Source organism: Parasteatoda tepidariorum, chromosome 4 (genome assembly GCF_043381705.1).
Source record: "Parasteatoda tepidariorum isolate YZ-2023 chromosome 4, CAS_Ptep_4.0, whole genome shotgun sequence".
Classification (NCBI taxonomy): domain Eukaryota; kingdom Metazoa; phylum Arthropoda; class Arachnida; order Araneae; family Theridiidae; genus Parasteatoda; species Parasteatoda tepidariorum.
In genome coordinates, this window is record NC_092207.1 from 29178362 (window position 1) to 29204980 (window position 26619).

Sequence of the window (26619 nt, forward strand, 5' to 3'; positions counted from 1 at the left end):
ACCGACGCTAAAAAAATAACTAGAACACGGAGAAAGCGCTTGTACAGCATTTAGAACACCATTGAAAATCGATAACTACAAAGTATGTGGTGCGAACCTAACTACGGATCAAATGTTCAAAGGTCAGCGAAAGATTTGTCCACGCATCTTAATAAATTAATTTCTTTTAAAAACTTGGTATATTTTATCTAATTTCGTGTATCATTATGGCGTTCCATTTGTAAAAGTGCCACAAAATCCCAGAAATGTGCAAAGAATCTACTGAATTCTTGATAGATTTAGAACTCAGCTGAGAGGTAACAATATACTAAATTCAGCTAAAATATATTTAAAACTAAAGGTCTGTTAAATCCAGATGAGATGTATTTAAGACAAAAGGTCTGCCTTTCAATTTATATATTTGTGAATTGAACCTCTTTAAAAACCGTGATTTTTTCTAACAAAATGAAGAGAAATATAAAAATATAATTAATTTCATTCTTGGTATTTTTTCAAAAAACGCTGATAGTTTATTGGTTAAAGAGATGAGCTAGTATTGGTAAAGGACTAGAGTTTGATAGTGGTTTGAAGCCCACCCTATTTCAATGGGTAACATCTTGTTAAGGAAGTGAAAGAAGTTTGTTAGCAATGCTGGCTATTGACACCATCGGCCGTTGGGCAAGAAATTATCGGCTTTAAGCTCCACGACTACCCTTGCAGATAACAGGCTATAGAGTAAATGCTTTATTTTTTTTAATAAAAACTATATGTATTAACACATAATTAAAAAAATAAATTGGTTGATATTTTTATTACATTAATATTTAAGTGTACAAAGATTTTGATTCGCTTAAATAGTTCTAGAAACGGAAGCGAATATGAAGAAAAAAATGAATCTTTCATAAAAGAATTTAAACTTTAAACCGCTCTTTTGACTAAACTCTTGAGTGCTTTCTCTCTAAATTTGTAACTATAACCCTCGAAATTTGAGGACCAAAAACTAAATTTGTTATATTTTTTTCTATAAAATAAATGTAACACGTATATTTTAAATTAAGCTTTAAAATAATTTTTTTTATTTTAAAATATCATCGGTACTAATATTAGAATAAAATCTATCTAATGAATCGTTAGTACTGTTTTCTAATACGCGAAAATCCGATCATTATATAAAAAGTTATTCAAGATGTTCCGTTTTCGGGATGAAAATGTTACCAGACACTGACATGGCATATTTCAAGATAATTAAAATAGTTTCAGAAACGAAAAATACAGTTCAAGTTTATTTTTATTAGATCATACAATAAATTTGTTGAGTCTAATATAAATAATACTGTTTGTATGATATAGTTTTCCTGATTAAAAATAAGTTGTAGCTACAAAAATTATTGTAACTAAAAATTTTGTATCTTTATTTGCTGGCCTAGTTTGCGTTATGACATAAGAATTACATGATATATTTTTTTTAACTCAATTTAGTATTGAAAATACCATCACTTTCATTACTTCGTATAATCTATCCTTGTATAAAAGTTTAAATGTTGTTTTAAATTTTATAAAATCAATTTGAAATCAACGTAAAATTTGTAATTCATAAGACAGCAATATAAATAAAGTAGGCATTTAAAAATGCTTCAGTTATATTTTGCCTTAAAATGTATTCTATCGAGATGTTATCTCAAAAGACTCATATTTTATTTTTTATAAAATCTCAAATGGCATTGTTTTTAGCAAAAGCTCGCAATTACATTAAGAAAAAAAACATGTGAGTTTGTCCTAATTAAGCCTAAATAATACAGAATCTCTGACCAAAAACTTTTTTGAATCGACTATATATGATAAAATTGATGTAAGCAAAGTCTCATTTTAGATTTTTCCAACTGATTCATATGATTACTTCATCACTATGAGACAATAGACAAAAATATCACTTTTATAATTTAGGTTAAGTCAAATTATGTAACTGGAACTGCAACTATAATGAAATATTATAATCTGTCATAATTTTCTCTTTAAAGTGGGTAATTGGGGAATTTTTGTGAACATTCTTAGCAAATGCCGGGTTTCATTTATGCATAAAATTTCAAATTTGCATTAAAAAGGAGGTTTAATTCTCCCATTAATCATAATTTGAAATTTGACATAAGAAGTAATATTTATTTTTATTCGTGAAGTTTTTGATAAAGTTAAAACAGGCGGTGATTAGATCAATTTTACGGTTTAATGTGTGTTTTGATATTTATGTATGTTGTCGCTAATGCAAATAACTTGCATTCTATAAAATGCTTTACCATTACATAGTATGCTTGAAATCACCCGGCAAATTATGAAACGATTAATTTTTCTCACATTGCATAGGAATTGTACACATTGATTAATGAAAAACAACAAGAATTTTATACATTGACTAAGAAATATTTAGAATACATCTAATAATTCATAATTTGTTTAAAGTGCATGTCATTCTGTAGAAGAACTAGGCATTCCATACAATGGCATGGCAAAATACAGAAAGATTCTCCTGTATCTTATTTAGCCTAAGAACGTTTGGTACTCTAAAGAATGATTAATCATTGTATTGATCTCTAAATTACCCGAATAAAGTATGGTATTATTAATATTTCTTGCATTGGAAAATGCTTAGACATTCTATAGAACGACTAATGGCAAACCCGCAAAGTAAGAAAAGATTAATATTTCCCATTTGGTCTAGTTATTCAATACAATGACTAATGAAAAATTTAACGGCATTATTTACATTTACTAGCAGTAAGCGTATAATAATTCGCGTATTTCATATTTAGCTTAAAGAGAAAGTTTAGATCCATAGAAGTTAATTTTAACAAAAGTTTAATAATATTTAAAAGAAAAATAATGTCTTTCTTAAAATTAAATAAGTTTTTTTTTGAATAACTGTGTATTTAGTAAAGAAGTAAATCCTTTTATTTGGCTAAAAGAAATTTGAAGAACTTCCACAACAACGTAAATATTATTTCTAAGTGGAGGCTCTTTCTAAAAAATCTGAATATGATACCAACTGCAGAAAGCTATTCAAAAGCATCAAATTTACCTTCGCTTGCAAACATTGTTCAGATATTCGATATGCCCATACATTTCTTTTCCCCCCATTTTCATGCGTTTCATAAAAAAAAAAGCAGCCTAAACAAATTGTGAAAAAAATGGATCACATTTTTCGATATCGCAAGCCATCATCTCAACACTTTTCCATCATAACCAATAGTTTCATTGTTCGCAGCTGTTTTGAAAAGGCATTAATGATCTTCTCGGGAGTATCCAAATCCCATAAAAGGTGATAAATCTGAGAAAAAATAATTCCATTGACTGAAAGCCATTCCATATTCCAAATCTGCAAGGAAATGCGTCATACAGGTTTCTTTGATGACATGTGTACCTGATATTCAGCCATTATTACTTTATGAAAAGAACTAATATATATGTTAGGGTTTTAGAGATAATGCTCTATCAAATTGCTTAACAAAGCAGATTTTATTTTTATTGCTTCTTCCTTTTTGTGAAAAAGAATTTTGGTAGGGGAAAGAAAACGATATTTCTATTGATACGCTTCTAAATTTTCCATCATCTCTCATGTAAATTTAAAGCATTTTGTTAAGTTCGACAAGAATTTATTCTGAATTGATTTTATTCCAGTAAGTTTAAGATAATTCATTATTCTAGCTCCAATAAACTCTGGCAGGAAGTCGAGCGTTATCAAAGTATTTTTGCTTATCTCCATTGCAAAGACCATGCTATAATTTTGTTTCGTAAAATTCATCTCACTATATTTTAATGCACAACAAAGAGCAGTGACGGCTGAGGGAATAGAGGGCTCGTCTCCTAATGAGGTGTCCCGGGTTCAAATCCCAGCAATGACTGGTTGATGCGAATTCGACATCCGGCTTGCATCGATCACAGTGCTGACGTAAAATATCCTCGATGGTAGACGGATCATTGGTTAGAATCCCTTTGCCGGTAGACTCACAGCGGGACTTTTTCGTGGTTTTTCTCTTCGTGTAAAGCAAAAGCGGGTTAGTTCCATCAAAAAGGCCTCCAAGAAGGCAAATTTCTCCCAATGCATGATTCAGAAGTTTTTTTGTTCTCCGGATTGGTTTCAAAATTACAAAGCTACGGGGTTGAACATTGGTAGTCGTAAATTCATAATTGAGTCAGCTCTTCAACGACGGTAATTTAAAACAAATGCACAGAGGAAAAAGTGAAGAAAAAGAGATTAAAACTTAAATATTTCTATAAATAATTCTTCAGACAAATAAAAACCGTCGGTAAATGCTTTATTGTAATCCAAATTAGAAATTTTTCTTTTTGCTAAGTTAATTAAAAATTTATACGTGCAGCTTAATTCTTCCTAATCAAAAAGTAAAAGATAACCTTAAATCTTAAATCCTCTTTCAATTTTCCATTAGCACGAAAAGAAATTTCAATTTTAAGCAGTTTCTGCGTTACGAAAAATCTCATGTTTATGAAAATATCAAGACTCTCTTTCATGAATATGATTAAACCATATATATATAGTTCTCTTCTCCTTATAGCATTGAAATGAACGAAGTAGCAAAAATAATGAATTTAATGTACCGGATAAGTTAGCTAACATTCGGGTAAAATTAATAAAGGATCGTTTACGTTTCCGGGTATGCGTTTTATTACAAGCTTTAATGAAACTTTCAGAACATTCCGGGAAAATACGGAATTCTACTTTATAGGAATGCCGATTGTCTGTATTAGACAGAATTTATTGTAATTCGTTAGTGCAAACAGTCAAACGACAATTTCGATAACCTAGGTCTTCAAAAAACTTTAATTGTGCACATTTTTTAACAAAATAATATCGTTTGCAGACAAATCATAAGCAGCAATTGTTACGGCTTTCATAATTCATTAATTAATACAGAATTATTCAAATATGTGTTTTTTGAGAGCCTAAATTTTCTTATCATATGATTAAATAGAGTAGGCCAGATAAGCATAATCTAGAGTTGCGTTACTGAAAAAAAGATTTTTTAATATATTTTCTGCTTAAATTACCGATAAATTGGACCCAAAAAGATCTAATGCGTTTATCAAAGCTTATAGATGCAGATCCAAATGCTCTCAATTATCTTTGTTTATCAATATATATTATTATTATTAATAATAATTATTCTGAAGGTTCTTAAATTAGTTTAAATTAAAAATGTTGAACATGAATCGTTCTTCCTTTCATTATTAATTAATGAAATGACGCTGAAACAGTGCTTTTTTTGCATCTTTAAATATTTAATTAATCAAATTTTATAGAAATTCTACGTGATTTCTGCGCTTATCTTCTGTATTTAGGATCTTATTTTTAAATTAGAGTAATTACTAGTTTAAATTTATAATGAATAAAATTCTTTTTAAACGTTGAATAATGTTAATGCTAATTAATTTCGAATTTTTTTTAACTACCAAAGGCAAAGAATTTTGTTCTAAAACTAGTTTAAAAAAAGGCAAAAAAAATATTAAATCATCTAAAGTATTAAATCCGCCGCCACTGCTTTTTTGTTGCTAAGCATTTTACACCAGTTTTTTTTTTAATTTGTGGGTATAATTGCTTTTATAAGTTATATATCTTATGATAAGATTAAAAATATGTAACAAATTTTATATTATTTTACTTATATACAAAGCATTTGGATGTAATAAATTTTATATTATGTACATATTTTCCCGATTATGATGCGAAACTAAAAAAACGTTTTTTATAGAAGCTCATTTTATATTGTTATGTTGAGATTAATATTTTCAGTAGATTCGTAATTTAGTACAAAATTTTATCAGCTATCGATGTTGAAATTTTACATATTTATTGTATTTATTTGAGTAAGAATTTGCTATTCAAAATTTACCTTACATTCATACAGCAAATGGAAATTTTGAATTTTAAGTAAATTGTTACAGGAAACGAAAATTGTTTTATCTGAACTGCGAGGAAATATCATATTCTGTTTCTTCTAGTGTATGTTCAAAAATTAATGAAACTATCTTTTATTTTCCAAAATGTTTATTCGTAATGAATAATTCATTCTACATCGAAAATATCAAAGCTTGTCTATTAAAATTAATTTTATTGGATATGACGAGTGAAGAAACGATATATTTTGTTTTTACAGTATATTTTTACAAATTAATAAATTTTTATCTTTTTCTTAAAAATAGGTATTAACATTGAATATCTTATTCTATAGTAAAAATATAAAATTTTGACTATTTAAAATTAAGAGAAAATTCTATCTGAAGTGCCAAAAAAATAATATATTGCAATTAATATGGTATATTTTAAAAAATTAATAAATCTTCTACCGTAAACAGGGGCGAGTCTACCCATTTTTCAGTTTGTCAACTTTCAAGTGGTCAAACTTTTGTAAATATTAAAGAAAAAAGGCTTTTAATAGGTGTTTCGGAATTGCTATTTATCCCTCTTTAAAGCTGTGAAATCGATTTTAGAAAATATTAACAGTTACTCTGTTACTGTATATTTTTATAGAACTGCTGACAAATCTCTCGTATGGGGCGAGTCTACCCATTCTACTAAAATGAATGTTAACATTGNAAAATGCACGATTTACAAAATTGAGCTAATTAATTTTGAATTTTTTTAAGTACGGAAGACGTGAAATTTTGCTCTGAAATTAGTTTAAAAAACGGGGAAAAATATTAAATCATCTAAAATTATTAAATCTGCCGCTACTGCATTTTTGTTGCTAAGCATTTTACACCAGTTTCTTTTCATTTTTTGGTATATAATTGCTTTTATAATCTTACTTTATATTTCTTATGATAAGAATAAAAAATATGTTATAAATTTTATATATTTCCCGATTATGATGCAAAGCAAAAAAAATTTTTTTTATAGAAGTTCTTTCTATATTGGTATGTTGTGATTAATATTTTCAGTAGATTCGTAATTTAGAACAAAATTGTATTAGCTATCGATGTTGAAATTTTACATATTTATTGTATTTATTTAAGTAAGAATTTGCTATTCAAAATTTACTTTACATTTCATACAGCAAATGGAAATTTTAAATTTTAAGTAAACTGCTACAGGAAACGAAAATTGTTTTATCTGAACTGCGAGGAAATTAGATATTCTGCTTCTTCTAGTGTATGTTCAAAAATTAATGAAACTATCTTTTATTTTCCAAAATATTTATTCGTAATGAATAGTTCATTCTACATCGAAAATATCAAAGGTTTATCTTGCTTGTTACTAAAATTAATTTTATTGGAAATGACGAGTAAAGAAACGATATATTTTGTTTTTACAGTATATTTTTACTAATTAATAAATTTTTATCCTTTTCTTGAAAGTAGCTATTAATATTGAATATCTTCTTCTACAGTGAAAATATAAAATTTTAACTATTTAAAATTAAGAGTAAATTCTATCTGAAGTGCTAAGAAAATAATATATTGTAATTAATATGGTATATTTTAAAAAATTAATAAATCTTCTATGTCGAAAATATCTAATGTTGAATATTTTATTCCATAGTAAAAATTTAAAATTTGTAACTATTTAAAAATAAAGAGAAATTTTATCCAGATTGCAAAAACAATATTTTTATTGTATTTAATATTATAACATATTAATTATAATAAATATATTATTTTTTTGCTATCTGGATAATTAATTTTTAAAAATTAATGAAATAGTTTCTTCTATTTTGAAAAGAGATGTTAATATTGAATAATTATTTTACACTGAAAATATTAAATTCTTAGCTGTTGCAGGTTTCTTAATTATCATTGAATAAATAAATTTTCGTAACTCATTAATATTGTTTATACAATTAACTAGGGATATGCTAAAGGGTTATATTGACTTTGTTAAAAGCTTTAAATTGGAAGAAAAATCACCCAAGTAAACATTTCTCTTTCCTCTTTTATTCTAAATATAGTTCAATAAAGGCTAGTACAAAGAGATGATAGAAATCTTTATTTGACTGTAGTTTTGAAAATTATTTAACTTATCAATTTTGGAGTAAGTAAAACATTGGTTGTAGTTTTAACTCTTTCGATACGAAACATTTAATTAGTCATGACCTTAATCGTTGTTTACTTAAATATTGTAATAATAAATATAATTTTACGCTAACACAAAACTGTGAAAAAATATCATAAAATGTTTCATGCAGATTTCTGTCTAAAAATTAAATAGATTATTAATAAACAAATGTTAATTCATATTTTTTCTTTCAAAAATAGAAAGATTTATAGAGTTGAAGGCATTTTTTAGCCCTTAAACTGCGAATATTTTTGAACTCATTATGTGAAGTCACTGGGATTTACCATTTTTAATAAAAAATAGCTTATTAAATAAATACTATTTCTCATGTTTCAATCAATAATTAAACTAATGTTTATCTTAATTTTTACAAATTAGCTAATTGCAAGTTAAAAAGTTCTTTTTTAAATAAAAAACTATTCATTTTCAAACTGACAAAAATCCAATGAGTGAGATAGATTAGTTTATACTAAAGATGTCACTGTATTCTTTATTTAAAAAATGCAATTATAAAATTTCACGTAATCCATTAGCGTTCTCGAATTTTGTACAAGCTCAAGTTTTGTGCATTCGCCTTATTTTTTTGGTGTGTTAAAATGTTATTCCCCTAAGTTTTCAAAATTTTCAAAAAGTTTAGTGCCATATGCTCAAACTTATTAAATTTTAACATTTAACTACCGAGAAAATTAGTTTTATAAAGTTGTTAATAGAGATATAGTAAACAGTTCTATTTAAGACATTTTGATAATTTTTTGACAATTTATGCGAAACAATTCTCTTTCTACATAAGATAAAAAATATTCTCATTCCTTCACTGCCATTTCCTGAAATTATAGCGCTAGTTGTAGAAAGATCTTTGTAATATACGGTGTACAAAATTAAAAAAAAGCAAACACCATGAACAACTTTTCATTCAATGATCGGATTTTCAAGTACAAAAATTTAGTGTTAATGGTTCGAATGCTTAACTTGAAGTATACTAAAAAGTTAGCACTGATGATATTTTAAGTTACGAAATCAGGGTCAAAATCGCAGTTTTTCTGAATAAACATGTCTTTTTTTTTAACGAATTTGGATTTTGGACCCTCAAAATAGGAAAGATAAAATTGGATTTTGAACCCTCAAAATAGGAGAGATAACTTTGGATTTTGAACCCTCAAAATAATAAAGGAAAGAATGGAAATTGTTTTTTCAATAGAGATATGTTAGAAGAGTGATCACCTTAAGTTTTAGTTACCATTTTGAATTTAGATTTCTTGATTTCCTTTTGTGCTTAAACTTTTGACGATGTAGTATTATTCAGCTGCACAATGTTCTTCAAAAAAGGAGTCAAATGAAAAATTCGGTTTATTGATTAAAAGAAAAAATTTATCCATTTTTAGAACCATTTTTTGGATATTTCCTCGAAACTTTAAAGCAATAAAAATCAGTGATTTGTGGTTTTGAATCAATCGTTTAAAAAGTTTATAGATTTCTTAAAATTTTGTTTCATTACAGTTTACACTCATTAAAACTGATTTGGATAATTGTCATCACGTAAATTGCACAAAACAAAGATATTCATAAAACATTTAAAAACAGACAAATATGAACCTTAGTAATGATTTTGGTAAAATTAACAATAAAATATAGTTTTGTAATGGGTGATAAAATTTGATGAAAGAGGCAAAGTTTGGTAATTTTATCTTAATGCTATTGATCATGGAATACAAACCATTTATTTAGTTCATTTTACATTTCAATTTTGTATTTTTGTACTAATCGTGTGGTAATAAGAAGTATAAATTTGGAAACTACAATTTCCAGTAAATTATTGCCATGTGAACGGAAAATTTTTCAACTGAATAGTTTAAATATCACATATTTAGGTTTTATTACCGGGAATATATATTTTTTTTCAGAATATTTTTTTCAGGATGCATATTTTTTTAATCTGAAATGTCTAAAAAGTTAAAAAGAATTATTTTCAGTTTTAAATTTTAATCTTTCTAAAAAGCAAAAGTAACTTTTTTTTAAAAAAAATACAGTTTAAATAGCATACCAAAGTATTAATTTTCAAATCATAATTCTTAAAATAAGTTACATTTTATCTTAAAAGTTAAAAAAAAAAAGAATTATTTTGTATTCAAAAGTGTAGTTTAATTAGCATATCGTAATAGAAATTTTTTTTAAACCGTCATCTCCTTAAAAATAATTTAAATTTTATCAAGCAACCTAGATTCATTTCGCCAAAAAAGGCGTCAGAAAAATCCGCGTTAATAGCAACGTCGGCAAAATCCTAATAAATCGCATGTCTTCAGGCTAAATACGTTTTTACGTTAGTTCATTCATATTGCTCAGAAAATTGTCGCCAGTGTGAAAATTTATCTAAATTATCGTAATTTAAATTCTGCACCAGATTGGCATAGACAAACTCTTCTATGTCGCCACTTGTTTGCGTTCGCTAAACGTGGGCTTGAAAATCTTGTTCGATAAAAATCTTTCAACTTGCATAAGCTAAATCAGAGAAAATTCTGAATTTTTATTCTGTCAGTGCGCGAGGCTTGAACGCCGTGTCGACTGTCACGTTTGCAGAGATCATGTCAGTCGTCTGTTCTCGGTTCATCGCCCACGTCTAATTTATTTAAAAAAAAGTAATACTCGAATTCTTTTTTAAATCAGTTAAGTTGCTCTTTGAATTCAGTCAAGATATATTTCTTTTACAACACTACCTGTTTTTCAAAGTTATGAATGGGAGCAAAGTTGTAGGATAGAGGAAATCATGAATGAAGCAAGAACAGTGTGTGGGCAGTAATACGGTAAGGGCTTTATAATATCGCTCCGCAGTTCTTGGTGCTTAACCTACTAAATCCATCGTCCTTATTTGGGAGCAAACGTAAAATTGACCTGCGTAAAAGTTCATTCAAATATTAAATGAAATTAATATTTCAAAATAAAAACTTACCTGAAGAAGAAAAGTTGATAGAAACTGAAGTAAGTTTAACATTAAATTCTAACTTAAGATTCGAAACATGTTAAATGTATATTGGATACTAAAAGTATTAAAATGTTATAGTTAAAAAAGAGATAAATTAATTTATGTTTGGTTTTTAACTGAAATTGTATTATTTTATAAGGAAATAAAATATTAAATATTATTTTAGATAGCATGAGTTTACCTACATGAAATAAATATTATTATTTTAATTTATTATAAAAATATTATACTTAAAGTTAATGAAAAATCATTAATTTTTTGGTTCACTAGTTATTTAACTTTAGAATTATATTTCTGTATTTATTTATAATTATTTTTACTTGATTAATTTTTATCATTATTGTGCAAACATGCAAAATTTATGTTATTTCAAAAGTGTGTGAATAAATATGCATTAAATTGATATTAAATTTTTATTTTAAAAGCAATAAATGGAATTATAATTTATTGAAATTAAATTTTATATCATTAAATTTTGTCAAATGTATTATTGAAGCGCAAATATTTTAAAAGATGTTTATTAATTTGACAGAACGTCCAAAATATGTTTCATGCTCCGTGTGCATCACCATACATGTCTGTTTGAAAATGCACTAATGATATCCTAGAGAATTAACTGCTTTTTTTCACCATTAAATAAAATTTGCATTTCAAATCATAATCGCAAATGTCATTTACACACTTAAATACCAAATTCAAATTCAAATTGAAAGCGTTGCAACGCACGCAGGGTACAGCTAGTAGTTCAATAAAGGCTAGTACAAAGAGATGATAGAAATCTTTATTTGACTGTAGCTTTGAAAATTATTTAACTTATCAATTTTGGAATAAGTAAAACATTCGTTGTAGTTTTAACTGTTTCGATACGAAACATTTAATTAATCATAACCTTAATAGTTGTTTACTTAAATATTGTAATAATAAATATGATTTTACGCTAACACAAAACTATGAAAAAATTTCATAAAATTTTTCATACAGATTTTTGTCTAAAAATAAAAGAGATTATTAATAAACAAGTGTTAATTCATATTTTTTCTTTCAAAAAAAAAAGATATGTAGATTTAAAAGCATTTTTTAGCACATAAACTGCGAATATTTTTAAACTCATTATGTGAAGTCACTGGGATTTATCGTTTTTAATAAAAAATATTTTATTAAATAAATACTGTGTTTCTCATGTTTCAATCAATAATTAAGCTCATGTTTATCTTATTTATTACAAATTCATTAATTACAATTAAAAAAATTCTTTTTTAAATTAAAAACTATTCATTTTTAAACTGACAAAAATCCAATGAGTGAGATAGATTGGTTCATACTAAAGATGTCACTGTACTCTGTATTTAAAAAATATAATTAGAAAATTTTATATAATCCATTAGCGTTCTCGAATTTTATACAAGCTCGATTTTTGTACATTCGCCTTATTTTTTGGTGTGTTAAAATATAATTCCCCTAAGTTTTCAAAAAGTTTAAAGCTATATGCTCAAACTTATTAAATTTCAACATTCAATTACTGAAGAAATTAGTTTTATAAAGTTGTTATTAGAGATATAGTAACTAGTCCTATTTCCGATATTTTGATAATTTTTTGACAATTTATACGAAAAAATTTTCTTTCTATATAAGAAAAAAAATATTCTAATTGCTTCTCAGCAATTACCTGAAATTATAGCTCTATTTGTAAAAAGATCTTTATAATATACGGTGTGCAAAATTAAGAAAAGCAAACACCCTAAACAACTTTTGATCTAATGATCGGATTTTCAAGTGCAAGGATTTAATGTTAATGGTTCGAATGCTTAACCTGAAGTATACTAAAAAGTTAGCACTGATGAACTCAAAAAGTTACGAAATCAGGGTCAAAATCGCAGTTTTTCTGAATAAACATGCCTTTTTTTAATGGATTTGGATTTTGGACTCTGAAAATAGGAAAGATAACGTTGGATTTTGAACCCTCAAAATAGGAAAGATAAAGTTGGATTTTGAACCCTCAAAACAGGAGAGATAATTTTGGATTTTGAATCCTCAAAATAGGAGTGATAACTTTGATTTTAAACCCTCAAAATAATAAGGGAAATAATGAAAAATATGGTTTCAATAGAGATATGTTCGGAGGGCGACTACCTTAAATTTTAGTTACCTTTATGAATTTAGATTTCCTGATATTTTTTTTGTGCTTAAACTTTTGACGATGTAGTCAAAAGCCAGCCGCACAATGTCTTTCAAAAAAAGGCGTCAAATAAAAAATTCGGTTTATTGATTGAAAGAAAGTGCTTGTACTTTTTTAGAACCATTTTTTGGACATTTAATCGAAACTTTAAAGCAATAAAAATCAGAGATTTGTGGATTTGAATCAGTCATTTAAAAAGTTTTTAGATTCCTTAAAAATTTGTTTCATTATAGTTTACACTCATTAACACTGATTTCGATAATTCTTATCACGTAAATTGACAAAGATATTCACAAACAAAGATAACACAAAACAAAGATATTCATAAAACTTTTAAAAACAGACAAATATGAACCTTAGTAATGATTTTTGGAAAAATTTACAATAAAATATAGTTTTGTAATGGGTGATAAAATTTGATGAAAGAGGCAAGGTTTGGTAATTTTATCTTAACGCCATCGAGCATGGAATACAAACAAAAAAATTTACAATAAAATATAGTTTTGTAATGGGTGATAAAATTTGATGAAAGAGGCAAGGTTTGGTAATTTTATCTTAACGCCATCGAGCATGGAATACAAACAAAAAAATTTACAATAAAATATAGTTTTGTAATGGGTGATAAAATTTGATGAAAGAGGCAAGGTTTGGTAATTTTATCTTAACGCCATCGAGCATGGAATACAAACAAAAAAATTTACAATAAAATATAGTTTTGTAATGGGTGATAAAATTTGATGAAAGAGGCAAGGTTTGGTAATTTTATCTTAACGCCATCGAGCATGGAATACAAACAAAAAAATTTACAATAAAATATAGTTTTGTAATGGGTGATAAAATTTGATGAAAGAGGCAAGGTTTGGTAATTTTATCTTAACGCCATCGAGCATGGAATACAAACAAAAAAATTTACAATAAAATATAGTTTTGTAATGGGTGATAAAATTTGATGAAAGAGGCAAGGTTTGGTAATTTTATCTTAACGCCATCGAGCATGGAATACAAACAAAAAAATTTACAATAAAATATAGTTTTGTAATGGGTGATAAAATTTGATGAAAGAGGCAAGGTTTGGTAATTTTATCTTAACGCCATCGAGCATGGAATACAAACAAAAAAATTTACAATAAAATATAGTTTTGTAATGGGTGATAAAATTTGATGAAAGAGGCAAGGTTTGGTAATTTTATCTTAACGCCATCGAGCATGGAATACAAACAAAAAAATTTACAATAAAATATAGTTTTGTAATGGGTGATAAAATTTGATGAAAGAGGCAAGGTTTGGTAATTTTATCTTAACGCCATCGAGCATGGAATACAAACAAAAAAATTTACAATAAAATATAGTTTTGTAATGGGTGATAAAATTTGATGAAAGAGGCAAGGTTTGGTAATTTTATCTTAACGCCATCGAGCATGGAATACAAACCAAATANGGCAGTAATACGGTAAGGGCTTTATAATATCGCTCCGCAGTTCTTGGTGCTTAACCTACTAAATCCATCGTCCTTATTTGGGAGCAAACGTAAAATTGACCTGCGTAAAAGTTCATTCAAATATTAAATGAAATTAATATTTCAAAATAAAAACTTACCTTAAGAAGAAAAGTTGACAGAAACTAAAGTAAGTTTAACATTAAATTCTAACTTAAGATTCTAAACATGTTAAATGTGTATTGAATTCTAAAAATGTAAAAATGTTATGGTTAAAGAAGAGATACATTAATTTATGTTTGGTTTTTAACTGAAATTGTATAATTTTTTAAGGAAATAAAATATTAAATATTCCTTATATTTTATTGTTTAAGGAAATAAAATATTAAATATTTGGGAGCAAATGTAAAATTTACCTGCGTAAAAGTTCATTCAAATATTATCATTTTAATTTATTATAAAAATATTATACTTAAAGTTAATGAAAAATCCTAAATTTTTTGTTCTAGTTTTTTAAGTTTAGAATTGTATTTGTGCATTTATTTACAATTATTTTTACTTGAATAATTTTTATTAGTATACAAACATGCAAAATTTATGTTATTTCGAAAGTATGTGAATAAATATGCATTAAACTGATATAAAATATTTATTTTAAAAGCAATAAATGGAATTATAATTTATTGAAATTAAATTTTATATCATTAAATTTTGTCAAATGCATTATTGAAGCGCAAATATTTTAAAAGATGTTTATTAATTTGACAGAACGATAGTTTGATATTTGATAATTTTTTTCACTTATAATGATGTTCTTTAAGTCGTGTTTCGTAATTGATGGTAAATGAAACTCTATTATAGTTAAATACATGATCAGTAAAAAAATTATATATAACTTTTTTGTCCGTTAGAATAAGCATCTTTTTTTAAAACGAATAAAGGTTTGCAAACTAAGTAAAGTTTAAGAAATAGTGCTATTTCAATAAACTTTTTGAAATTTCAAAATAATTAAGAGGAAGAATTTTTTATCACATTAAACTTATTTTACTGAGTTTTTATGGGAATAGAACTGTTTACGTTTTGAACTGTTTACGAAAATTAACTAACAGACTGTTTACGTTTTGAGATGTATTTAAACAGTTATGTTAAATGTTAGAGGAGTAGGGGATATTTAAACAAATTTTAATGATGAAACCGACTTAACAAATAGATTGAAATCTATGTAGTGTTGTTTTTTAGTAAAATATTGGGCAATAATTCGGAAATTTGAAAAAAAAATCCATGAAAAATTGCTTTCATATTCATTTTGCATTGCAAACCAAGGATAGTTTTCACATTAAAAAAAAAAGACTTATAATAAATTACTTACAGTTTAATTGTATATTTATATGAAATTAAATAAAAATAATGATCCTAAACTAATCTCATATCTTCAAATTATTTTTCGTGATTAAAATAACTAAAGTATAAAATGATAAAGTTAATTTAAACATAAAAAAGATATCAAGTTATTGCGCAAAGTCTAATATCAGTGGTTGTTAAATGGAGTTGCGAAGCTGCTTTCTCCAAATGATTTATGCAATATTAGTTTGTACATAAAATTAAAAACTTAAAATATATTTATGTATCTTATTTTTGACAACTTTTTCTTCTAAAATAAATCATTTTCTTCCAAAAAATTGAAGCTGTAACCGAACATTGTATTGAAAGTAGCATGTTACATAACAAAATTTTTAAATATGACATACGTTGAGGGAGAAAATTGCGAATACCTAACAATGTACAAATTTATACATTGTTTTTATAATTCATTACCTCAATTGCATTAAATTGTGTGTTAACGAAATTTATTCAGAAATATTCAAAATGTGTAACGTATATTACATTTCGAACATTCGGAAACAATGAATTGCTAAAAGTAGACCCAATTCTGAAATTTAATTGACAAATTATTAAGCAAATTATTGAGTAGTCAGGATAACTTCTTATGTATTCATTTGTTATATCACTAACAAATAATAAAAGGGCAAACAATTTGATGTCATTTTGAAACTTTAGAGAGCTTTTCGAAACAGTGACACTGATTTTTTTAAAAATAAAATCTGAAGAAATTTTTTAAATTATGCTAATTTAATTCATGGAAATAAAATTTCAGCTTGTCTCATATGTATGATTTAGATCATGACTAATCATCGTAAGAAATATTCGGAATATTGTTTTTAATTTGTAACTCAAAATTATCTCCAAATCTTTTAAGTCCTTATGAATAATTCATTTGTAGTTATTAAAAGTATTTAGTATAGTAAAACCAGCCAGAGTGATACGTGTTTATAAAATGTAATAATTATTGATAAAAGTTCCGTTAAAAAGAAAAGAAGACTGTTCTCGTTATTGAAAACAAATAAATGCAGCAAACAGATACTTTAAATATAATTAAGGAAATGCCTTGAAAAAATTAAAATTTAATAAAATTGAGGACATAAGTATAAATAAAAGAACACTTTTCGTGATTTGATTGAGAAAGAAAATCCTACGCAAAATTTAAAAAGTAGAACGTTTTAACCTCATTTCGGCACACCTAAAGTTTTCATTCATAAAACTGACTCGAGTGCTTGCGTAGGGGGGGGGGAGGAAAGTAGTTGAGAGCGAAAGGCTTATCAACCAATCAGCAATAAGAGTTACTCTAGAATCTTGTTAAATCAGAAAACAGGGCCATAAAATAAACACAAAATTTATATTTTCTTTGAGTATAACTTGGCTATTTTTCCTTCTTATTTCTTTCACGTAATCTGTGAGTGAGGGCCAATGAGTTCGGATTTTAAATTAATTGCGTAAAGCACCAGACTAATCTCTTTCAAGAAGAAAAAACAACCCAACTTATAAATTCGGATTATATTTGATCATCTTTTCAGATTACAAAAGTATTATTAGCCTTTCAATCATACTAATTGAGCAATTAATTTCAATTAAGGATGGATTCAAAGCGAAAATCGGCTTAGTAGCTCTCTATTACATTATAAAACTGAAGAAAAAATATCGGAAAGTAAAAAATTTATTGAGTTTTTGCCTCTTCTTACTGTTAAAAATTTCGAGTTGTTCTAAATTGTAACATTTTTCAAATTAACTGCGACTTAAGGTGCCATTATAAATCAAATATCATACAATTTCTGTATCAAACATAGAAATAAACTAAGATTATTCTCATGGCTGCACGCACACAAATTTTTCATACCTCAATGAAATAGATACCCCACAAAAACAAATCAATGTTATATTCCTCAACAATGGAACAAACAAAGTTATATTCCAAGACAATGGAACAAACAATGTTATATTTCCCAACAATGGAAATGTTATATTCCACAACAATGGAACAAGCAATGTTAGATTCCACAACAATGGAGCAAACAATGTCAGATTCCACAACAATGGAGCAAACAATATTAGATTCCACAACAATGGAACAAACAATGTCAGATTCCACAACAATGGAACTAACAATGTCAGATTCCACAACAATGGAACAAACAATGTCAGATTCCACAACAATGGAGCAAACAATGTCAGATTCCACAACAATGGAGCAAACAATATTAGATTCCACAACAATGGAACAAACAATGTTAGATTCGACAACAATGAAACAAACAATGTTAGATTCGACAACAATGGAACAAACAATGTTAGATTTCACAACAATGGAACATAGTTATATTCCAAGACAATGGAACAAACAATGTTATATTCCCCAACAATGGAAATGTTATATTCCACAACAATGGAACAAACAATGTTATATTTCACAAGAACAAATTGAAAGACAAAACTTTCTGCATTTTAATTCTTCATAAATCTCTCAACTCTTATCTCCTTCTCTGATCCTATGGGTGGTCCTCACAATGTCAGAGCCTCCATCATGTAGCGTCCACCATGCAAAAGAGGGTGACCAAAAATGAATTGCAGCTTTCAAATTTTGTGGTGGGGTACAATTTCATTGTTGGAATCAAAGTTCCTACTAGCAGTCTAATCCACATTTGAGTTACGTGGAGAAGAAAACTATGAAAACTTTAGCTCGATACCCACGATTAGCTCAATAACAAGGGGATCCTACCCCTGCTCCTACTACCATTTAGAATATTTTACGTCAACTCTGCAGACGATGTCAGCCGGGAGCAGATTTCGCTTCTACCAGTCATCCCTAGAATTGAATTAAAGAACTCTCAATGTAAAATGAGCGCTCTATCCCCTGACCCACCACGATTCGTGATAAATTTAACTTATTTAATTTAATATATCTCTAAGTTACCAAGAAATTTCACGATATTATGATATGATTCACGGTATAATAAATATAACCTCACGTTAAAATTTTTTTTGAGAATGTGTATTTTTTTTTCGAAAAAATACCGGTGACAAAGTAGAGTCAATTCATATAGCGCATGTGCAATTTTTAATAGATTTACTCAGCTTTATAGTTTCACGTCTTTTAACGTCCACTTGCATGTTCCGAAGAAACTGAGCATGCGCAGTTATTTCAGAACACGTGTGCTTAAACGTGAGTGGATGACAAATTATTTGCTAAATTTTTTGTAATTAAGTGTTTGGTTGTGCTTTTTGGTTCGCGAAAATATGTGTATCTGTTTTAAATTTCTTTTTTTTACTAATTAATTTATTTATATGTATGTTGCTTTCATTTCCGTGGCCTCTCTAGGGGTCATGATATCCCCAGATTATGATAATGATAACTCCCATATTATAATGATTATAATCCCCAGATTGAAAACTTATGCTCTTATATAAAGTACCGCAACCTTGTAGTTTTGTCTGAGATAAAGAAAAAGAAACTTGAAAGTATAGAGACCCAATTGATCTTTTAATGAAGCTTTTCTGGGAAAGTAACATGTCTTTTTTGGTTGATATGTTGGTGTTAAAGAGTTATTTTTTTTTTAATCCACTGTTTATGTGTAGTGAGGCAACTTAGATAATAAAATAATAATTGATAATAACAAATGATAATAAAAATTGTTCAATTTTCACAATCGATGGTTATAAATGGATGGTTATAAATTCTCATTGAGCAATAATTAACTTGGTTTTAAAGCAATGAAGTTTTATGTGATGAAATTCCACCTTAACATCGAAGTTTGTTTTCTTGTTCTTGTTACAAGGAGAGGATTCGTTTTAAATCATTTCTTTGTATTTAGAAAAGCAACTTTCATCATACCTTTAAAAAAATAAGGTGTTTTTGAGGATATTTTGAGGTTGACAAATACACCTGATGTAGAAATTGAGGTTTATTTTGCCCCAAAAATAATGCATCGCATAAATTCAACCGTATACTATATAGCTCNTGGAATCAAAGTTCCTACTAGCAGTCTAATCCACATTTGAGTTACGTGGAGAAGAAAACTATGAAAACTTTAGCTCGACACCCACGATTAGCTCAATAACAAGAGGATCCTACCCCTGTTCCAACTACCATTTAGAATATTTTACGTCAACTCTGCAGATGGTGCGAGCTGGGAGCAGATTTCGTGTCCACCAATCATCCCTAGAATTTGAATTGAAGAATTCTCAATGTAAAATGAGCGCTCTATCCCCTGACCCACCACGACTCGTAATAAATTTAACTTTTTTAATTTAATATATCTCTAAGTTACCAAGAAATTTGCACGATATTATGATTTAAGGTATCAAAAATATAACCCCACGTTAAATATTTTTTTGAGAATATTTTTCTTGTAATACCGGTGACAAAGTAGAGTGAGTCAATTCATGTAGCGCATGTGCAATTTTTAATAGAATATGTATGTAGAATTTAATAGATGCAAAAATATGTATCTCTGTTTTAAACTTCTTTTGTTTTACTAATTAATTTATCTATACGTATGTTGCTTTCATTTCCGTGGCCTCTCTAGGGGTCATGACCCCCAGATTATGATAATGATAACCCCCATATTATAATGATTATAATCCCCAGATTGAAAATTTATGCTCTTATATAAAGTACCGCAACCTTGTATTTTTGTCTAAGATAAAGAAAAAGAAACTTGAAAGTATAGAGACCCAATTGATCTTTTAATGAAGCTTTTCTGGGAAAGTAACATGTCTTTTTTGGTTAAAGAGTTATTATTATTTTTTTTTAAATTCGCTGTTTATGTGTAGTGAGGCAACTTAGCGGAAAATGATAATAAAAATTTTTCAATTTTCACCACCGATGGTCATAAGTGGATGGTTATAAATTCTCATTGAGCAATAATTAACTTGGTTTCAAAGCAATGAAGTTTTATGTGATGAAATTCCACCTTAACATCGTAGTTTGTTTTCTTGTTCTTGTTACACGGAGAGGGTTCGTTTTAAATCATTTCTTTCTATTTAAAAAGGCAACTTTAATCATACCCTTAAAAAATAAGGTGTTTTTGAGGATATTTTGAGGTTGACAAATACACCTGATGTAGAAATTGAGGTTTATTTTGCCCCAAAAATAATGCATCGCATAAATTCAACCGTATACTATATAGCTCAGCCATACATTTAGTTGAAATTGGGAGAAAGTATTTATACCTCAAATATACTTATTCGCTTTAAGTGTAGGGAAAATAAACTGTACACCTTATAAGCAACCTTTCTAGGCTGATTGCTGTTAGGTAGATTTCTATCAATCTCAAAACAACCTAAAGAGTGGATAAAACTTCATACATTTTTATTATAAGCCATGGGAAGTTTTTTTTAATAAGGTTGTTTTTGAAGTTGTATTCAGATAAACCTCAACTCACCCTAAACACATCAAAACAACCTAAAATAAGCATCAAAAACTGAATTTTTGAAAGGGATACGTTCAAGATAATTTACTTCAATTTCATTCAAATAGAATTTATTACAAAAATAAATAATCATTCAAACTGTAAAATTTTCAAGACGCTGGTTATAATTTGTTTTGTTAAATGATACTTAAATTTTATTAACACGGTATCAAGAAAACGACGTAGTTTAAACTATAATAATTGCAAACGTGATCGAATTGAATAAGAAAGAAAATTAATCATTCGATGAGTGTATCTAGTTGAAAATTTAGTCAGGAATCTAGTGAAGCTGCCTTAAAAAAACCTAAATGATACCAATTTATTACGGAATACCAATATAGACGGAATACCAATTTAAATTTTGTCATAAATTTATCATAAAAAATTAAAATTGTCGTTTAAATTAATTATAGATATATTTTGGAATATAATATTAAGTAAAGTCTTTTTGATCAAGTTTTATTTTATTTAATTACCGTCGTTGAACAGCCGACCCAATTTTTGGGGGTTTAAGACTACTAATGTTCAACTCTGTACCTTGTAGTTTTGAACCCAATCTAGAAGACAAGGTAACTCCTGGATCAAGTAATGGGAGAAATTTGCCTGCGTTGAGGACTTTTTGATGGAACTAACCCGCATTTGCGTTACATAGAGAGGAAGACTACGAAAACCTCCCACGGTTAGCCTGACGGCAAAGGAATTCTAACCCATGATCCGTCTATCACTGAGGATGTTTCACTTCAGCAATGTGGTCGGTGCAAGCCGGATGCGGATTCGTATCGACTAGCCATCGCTGGGATTCGAATCCGGGCCCCCTCATCGGAGGGCGAACACTCCATTCCCCGAGCCCTCATGACCCATTTGGTTAATTTTATCACAAGCCAAAAACGTGCAATAATGTAAAAAATATTCCTTTAATTTTTTAATGATTTTAGAAATGCAATGTGATTTTTTAATCGTTCTATTTCCTGTACGAAGCAAAATTCACATTGACGTATTGGCCTTCCATGCAAATATATTCCGTCATAAAATTAATAAAATTATTTTTTAATCATTTAATTGCTGTGTTTGTTCAAGTCTATGACAGCAACGAATGAAAAATTAGCCCATGAATAATAATGTAATTCATTTGATAAAAACCCAAATCATGTCGACTAATTAATCATTTCCTATCTTGAACGTGGTCTCTGCTACTGTGCAATTATTTAAGACGGCAGCAAAAAAATATCATTTCAAACGGACACTGAACTTCATAGGGGAAGGGCGTTAAAATCTCTGTATAATCGGATTTAATCAAAGTTTCTTCTAATGAGATTTCAAAGGAGAAAACTAGCTACCAGAATTACAAGTTTTTTTTTATATTCCTGATTGCTTTCTGTTGTGTAAGTCATTCGTTTTACAGAATTGAAAAACATACTAGCAAATACCACGGTAAGTTTAGTATTCAATGTAAAAAAAGATTTGAAATTAAATAAGACTCCGACTTTCCTTTTTGTGATTAAATTAAATGAAGAGAATTTTACGGTTTATTGTAACCTAATTTAAGTAGCTTAAATAATTTAATTTTGATACAAATGAGTGGAATATTAATTAAATGTTATCCAAGTATTATACAACCCAGTTTAGGGTTTGTAATTCAATTTGTTATAATTTTGGAAATGTGAGGAAAAGAATAAATTTTTCTTTAGTTATGTTTTGGTTTAAAATTTTGCTTAAAAAAGAACTTATTTGGCAAATATTGCTGGATAGAAATTTGCGCGTAACATTTTAACTTGAAGAAAATCTTAACGAAAAACATGACATATCTTGAATGCGTTTATCAAATCTGATCATATTTTATAGTTGGTTATTTCTTAAATGTGATCTTGGCTAACTCTGGTATTTATCCAAGCACGTGCATCATTTAAAACAGACATTGGACATTTTAAAGAAGACTTAAAATCTCTGCACAATCTGATTTAATCAAAATGTCAACAACAAAAAAAAAACTAGCTACCACATTTACAAGATTTTTGGTCCTGATTGATTACAGTTGTTTCACCGAATTGAAAAACGTACTTACAAATATCGTGATAAGTTTAATACAAATATCGTGATAAGTATTCAGTCCAAAAAGAGGTTTGAAATTGAATAAAGTTCCGATTTTCTTTTATGTGATTAAATTAAGGGAATTTTATAGCCATTTGAGAATAGATTCTAACTTAATTTAAGTAGCTTAAATGATTTACTTTTGATACAAATGCGAGGAATATGAATGGAACTGTATTTTTATATTATATACTACCAGTTTAGGTTTTTTGATTTTTATTTTAATAATTTATAGAAATATAATAGGGAAAGAATAAAGTTTTGTTTAGGTTTAAAATTTCGCATTAAAAAAGAACTTATTTGATAAATATTTCTAGATAAAAATTTGAACTTCATGGGGAAATCTCTGGTATCTGATTTAATTAAAGTTTTTCGTAAAGAGATATCAAAGGAGAAAACTAGCTAGCAGAATAACAAGTTTTTTATTCTTGATATCTTTCTGTTGTGTGAGACATTCGTTTTACATAATTGAAAGGCATGCTCACAAATACCGTGGTTAAGTTTATAGTATTCAATCTAAAAACAGATTTAAATTAAATAATATTCCGTTCTTTTTTTAGAATAAATTAAGCAAATTTTATGATTCACTTGAGAATACATTTTAACTTAAGTAGCTTAAATAATTTAATTTTCTTACAAACAAGTCGAATATTAATGAAACGGTATTCAAGTATCATATAATCCATAAATTCATTTTAATCCGTTTTAGGGTTTTGAATTTTATTTTTTTGCAATATGTAAAAATAGGAAAAAAATAAATGTTGCTTTAGTTATGGTTTAGTTTAAAATTTCGCTTAAAAAAAACTTTGAAAAATAAAAATTTGGTAAAAAATTGTACAGAACATTTTAACTTTGAAAAAAAATCAGTTAACATACACAATAATAACACAAATAATACTCACAATAACACAAATAATTTTACATATCTTGAATGTGGTCACCATATCCAAACCTATTTTTATGTTGATTATATCCCAAATATGGTCTTTACTGCTATCTAAGCATTTAAGAAGACGCAGAATATCATTTCGAATAGGCATCGAACGTTTTAAAGAAGGGTGTTAAACTCTCTGTTCAATCTGATTCTCACGAAATGTTAAGGAAGAAAACCTATCCGAATTTTCAGTTAGAATTACTAAGTTTTTATTCGTAAAATTTTGATTTCTTGTTCTTGTGTAAGTCATTAATTTCAGAGAATTGAAGATATTCTAAGATATTCTTTTGATAATGAATTGAATTGAAGATATTCTCTTGATAATGACCATTTACGGTCATTATCAAAAGAGCTTTATTTACCCATCATAAAAAGAGCAACTAAATAACAGATAGCTTTTTATTTAAACATTTTAACTTTCCCTAATTTTTTAAATATATATTACTCGTTAGAGATAGAAGAATAGAAAACTTTATTCATGACATTGTATTCTTTTATAATTTGTTACAGAAAATTATCAAAAATAAGCATCGAACACAGTTTTTTGCTTCAACAAATTAAACTATGTTCCTGGCAGTAGTTAAAATCACATAAACAAGTTTTTTGTAAATTTGTGAAAGTTTATTTGCTTTTAACTTATTACATAAACTTACACTAAAAAGTCACTACATAATTGTAAATATTTCACGTAACTTTGAAATTAAATTACGATTCTTGTAATGAGCTAATCGTGTTCATACAAATTTGTAGCATCTGTGATTAGCATGTCGTTGTTAGTTCTTTTTTTTAATTAAAATTTCCTTAACTTAGATACGCTCATTTCATATTACAAATAAATGAATTCCTTGTAGAAAATTAGGTTCTGACCAGGTTAAAAGAAGGTTTTCAAATAAACTTCTCTCAAAAATAAACGATGTTTCGAATTTAAAAGAGTTAAGCCGAATCAGGCAAGCAGTTGCTAGGCCTAAACCCTTGCACGGCAGACACAAGAGCATTTTTAGAAATATAAGTTATTTTTAAAAGCACTTCGTATTCTGCAGATTAAAAACAATAGAATTTAAATTGTCTTTTTACATTAAAAACAATTCAGTCATTGGTATGCATCAACGCTATTTTTCATTGCTTAAATTTTGTATAAAATAAAGAAACAATGATATTATTTTGTCTAAAAAAGAAAAAAGGAAAAATAAAAAAAACATTTCTTACTTTTATATTTTTATTTTTAAAATACTCTCGATAGTTTATTTTCAGTAGAAGATGTATTGTATTTATGCGTAAGAAATAAAGTTTCAGGATTTTGAAATATTGAATATTTTAAACTTACAATGAAATCCCTTTTGGGAATAAAGTTATTTCCTCATTTCTTTCTTGGGGAGTTAAATGTATTGTGATAAATGTATTCTCTCCTAAATAAATTAATCAAACCTTAAATTTATTCTCTTAGAACCTTAACCTTCTTCTTTCACCAATCTTGTTTTTGAGGATCTTTTAGAAAAATTCAATTTAACAATTGTGGAACTCTTTAATTTGATCAGGGGTAATAAAAATGAAACTTAAAACGACTAAATAAATTCTGATACCGAATTCTATCTTAGTAATTTAATTACATTGTATATTTGGTATTTTGGGAACTTCTCCGTTTTCTCTAGAGTTGAAAATTTCAAATAAAATTTTTAAGTAACAAAAGGTTTTAGATGAAATTTAACAAACATATTAAATTGTTTTTTAATAACATTAAAGCCAAAAAATGCGTGTACTTTTACAAAACTTCCCCACACACAACAGCAATACGCAAAAATATAATTATTTTTTCTTATTTAACTATATAACTAATTATTTTAATTTGTGCCTCTATAATTTGTCTTATAAACATCACTTTACGCAAAACTAATCTAAGTAAATAGTAGAGCTTGTTTCAATAATTTCAGTTTTATAAAATTTTTGAATATACTTTCTAATTCCTCATTTGCGCTTTAGTACTGCATTTTTAATTTATATTTATAAAATTGAAAATGACATCTTTGCTGTGTGATTTAACATGCTATTATTAAAAATATAGAATTAGTACAATATTTTATCTATGGTAATAACATAAAAAAAGCTATTGACCGTAACTGAACAGAATAACTTCAGCTAAAACTAGCGCATAATAATTAGTGATAGCT

At 27.2% G+C, this 26619-nt stretch overlaps 1 protein-coding gene across 2 annotated transcripts in view; it reads left to right on the top strand.

Moving 5' to 3' along the window:
- The window catches only part of LOC107457328 (neurogenic differentiation factor 1-like), a 70304-nt gene that overhangs the window by 3456 nt on the left and 40229 nt on the right, over positions 1-26619 (top strand). The window contains exon 1 of one of the 2 annotated variants that reach the window (XM_071179581.1): positions 10625-10839. The exons of the other annotated variant lie outside the window; for it this stretch is intronic. The gene's annotated coding sequence lies outside the window, so the exon portion shown is untranslated. Of the gene's footprint in view, positions 1-10624; positions 10840-26619 lie in introns of those variants that run through there. 2 annotated transcript variants of the gene reach the window in all.